The sequence below is a fragment of the Dendroctonus ponderosae genome, unplaced genomic scaffold, assembly GCF_020466585.1.
Source record: "Dendroctonus ponderosae isolate FM_Combo_2020 unplaced genomic scaffold, Dpon_F_20191213v2 Dpon_F_20191213_4, whole genome shotgun sequence".
Taxonomy (NCBI): Eukaryota; Metazoa; Arthropoda; class Insecta; order Coleoptera; family Curculionidae; genus Dendroctonus; species Dendroctonus ponderosae.
Genome location: NW_026018611.1, coordinates 14,552,239 through 14,555,634, shown reverse-complemented (window position 1 = coordinate 14,555,634; position 3,396 = coordinate 14,552,239).

Below are 3,396 nucleotides of genomic sequence, written 5' to 3'. Positions count from 1 at the left end.
TAAATCCGGGACTCTGAGGAAAATGCTGGAGGGAATTTTCCACAATGCCGCAAGCAAAGTGGTAATTTTCACCAGGCCAAATGGGCAACCCACCAAATACCTTCGCCATAGCTGTAAGCAACAAGGGGAAATCCTACGAGGAAACCCTGAGAGGAGTAAAGGAGATTCTCACGACGAACAAGCTGGGGGAGGGTGTTAAGGCGCTGCGCAGCACGAAAGACGGCCGGCTTGTTATTACCACAGAGAGACAAGCAGGCATAGTGGAAAAGATAAGCAGCGCACTTCAACGCAACAGCGAAGGCGCCGAAGACATCAAAGTCGTTGGTAACCAGAAGGCCAGGGAACCCATCCACATCAGAGGACTGGAATCACTGGCCTCTAAAGAGGACGTAGTTGCCGCTCTGCGCCGGAGGTTTGATAAAATCAAGGATGAGGACTACAGCCTGAGCGACTTGAGGCCGAACATCAACAACACACAAGCCGTGACCCTAATGATAGATAGGGGTATGGCAAAAGAGCTGCTAGGCGAAAAACGGATGAGGATAGCACTGGTCCTGTGCAGCATGGAGGCCCGTATCAATCTGCAAAGATGCAGCAGATGCTGGAACTACGGGCACCAGCGGCAGAAATGCACAGGGACGGACCGTTCCAAACTGTGCTTCGCATGTGGGGAAGCAGGGCACCAAACTAGGGAGTGCACCAAGGAGCCCAGCTGCCCCATATGCCAAAAGAAGGGGCACAGAGCCGGAAGCGGCAAATGTGACGCCTTCAAGGCTTCCCTGACGGAAGTGAAGAAGGCGCTAAGGAAGGAGGCGCAGAGGCTCACAAGAAGGGAGCCCAGAACCACAGCGGCGTCTAATAGCAAGGGAGCAGAGCTACAGCAGGCCAATGCGCAAGAGGCGGTGGACAGGCCTGCTCCCGGCCAACAAATATGAAGAAGCTCACGAAGACAACCGCGCAGCCCCTCCACACCACGGCTGACCAACGCCAAACGGCCATGCGCTTTCTGCAGGTAAACCTCAACAGATGCCGCAAAGCGCATGACCTCATGTACAGGAAAACGCTTGAGGATAACACAAGCGTGACACTAGGGCAGGAACCGAATAAAGCACTCAGCCACAACACCACAATATGCGACGATGCCAGGGACGTCTTCATCAACGTCAGCAGAGGCCTCAGAGTAAAGAGAGAGTACAGGGGAACCGGCTACGTAGGGGTCGAGCTGGAGGACCTATCAGTATTCTCTGTTTACTTCTCACCAAACGGCGACAATGAGGACTTTGAGAAGCTGCTCAACGACCTGGAGACACGACCTAAAGGAGGAAAACCTGAGCGACCACCACAGCATCACCTACAGCTACTGCAGGGGACCAGGACCCCGGAGCAGCCAAATCCAGCCACAAAACTCGTGGAGGTGGACTGGGAATCCGACAACAGCGGAGAAGTTCTCCAGAGCCCTCTCACTGCGCGTCCAGCAGTTCCCCAACATCGACTCCCCGGAAGAGCGGATGGAAGCGATAACCTCGGTCTGCGAAAGCACACTGCTAAAGAGGTCGCCCACAGGCAGGAAAGGGGTGTACTGGTGGAACGAAGAAATCGCTGGTAAGCGCAGGGAGTGCATGAGAGTTAGGAGAAAGCTTACAAGTGCAAAGAGGAAAACCACAAGCGAAGCCCAGGATATCAGGGCTCTGAAGGACAGCCACGCGGCGGAGAGGAAAGCGCTCAGGAGCCTGATCTAGAGGAGTAAGCAGGCGAAATGGAGAGAGCTGATCGACGACCTGGAGAACAACATCTGGGGGCGCGCTTACCAGATTGTGAGGAAAAAATTTGGAATGGTCAAGCCTCCGACGGCACTGGACGTAAAAACCCAAGTGCAGAAACTCTTCCCGACTTTCCCGGTCATCCAGTGGCAACGCCACGATATTGACAAGGGAAAGATTCCAACATTTACCCGGGAGGAATTGAACAGGGCGGCTTCAGAAATGAAGAATAAGAAAGCCCCAGGGCCCGACAGCGTACCCCCCGAGATCGTCATAGAGAGTGTCAAAGCTCAAGGGGAGCTGATACTGCGAGTGTTCAACAAATGCCTGGTCGACGGCAACTTCCCAAAAATCTGGAAGGAGGCCAGGCTGGTTCTCATCGAAAAACCAGGCAAGGACGATAGAGCGGAAAGGTCTTTCAGGCCCCTGTGCCTGATCAACACAATGGGAAAACTCTTCGAGAAACTGATAAAAAGGAGACTCGAAGAGATTACAGACACAAGGCCTATCATCCAGGACACCCAGTATGGCTTCAGGAAAGGAAGGAGCACGTTGGACGCGATCTGTCGAGTACAGGCGATCGTCAGGGAGACCGAGAGCAAAGCCTCCCAACATAGAGACTTTGCTCTCCTAATCCTGGTGGATGTCCGGAACGCTTTCAACTCGGCGCAGTGGAGTAAGATAAGGGAGGCCATGGAAGCAAGAGGAGTTGACCGGTACCTCATCAACATCCTATGCTCATATTTTGAAGACCGCAAGATAATTGATCCTGAAGGATCCGCCTTTGACATGACGTGTGGAATCCCGCAGGGATCCACGCTGGGCTCTGGAATATCTTTTACCACGATATCCTGAGGGAGAAGCTGGAGGACGGGGTGGAAATAACCGGCTACGTGGATGATATAGCGCTAGTGGTCAAGGCAAAGGATCTGGAGGGACTTCAAGACAAGGCCAGCTACAAAATGGGCTTAATCAGCAAGAAGCTTAACGATATGGAAATCAAGATCGCCCCCGAGAAAACCCAGATCGTACTTGTAGCTGGCAGAAGGAAGATAAGGACCGCGGAGGTGAGCATAGGAGGCCACACCATAGGGACCCAAGAGGCCGCAAAATACCTGTGCGTTTATATGGACAGGAACATGCGGATGACTGCGCATGTCCAGAAAACCGTAAACAAGGCCCATGGGATAATCAACGCCATGATCAGCCTCTCACACCGAAGATAGGCGGACCTGGAGCGGCTAAGAAAAGGCTACTGGCCAGCACGGTACAGTCGGTGGTGCTGTACGGAGCAAAGGCCTGGCAAAAGACCCTAAGGTACAAAGGGTACAACAGCCTACTGGACAGAGTCAACAGAAGGCTGGCTATTTGCATCACGGCAGCGTACCGCACGATAAGTACACAGGTGGCGCAGGTGCTGGCCGGGCTGCCTCCACTGGATCTGATGGTGGAAGAGAGGATCAGCATCCAGGAGGACGGAAAGGCCTCCAGGAAGCTACACAGGACCACCCTAATCCGGAAATGGGGCGACTACAAAGGATGGGCAAAGGTGTTCATCACAGACCTGAACGTATGGCTGCAGGAGGAACGATACAAGGACGTAAACCATTTCGTCACGCAGGCAATAAGCGGCCAC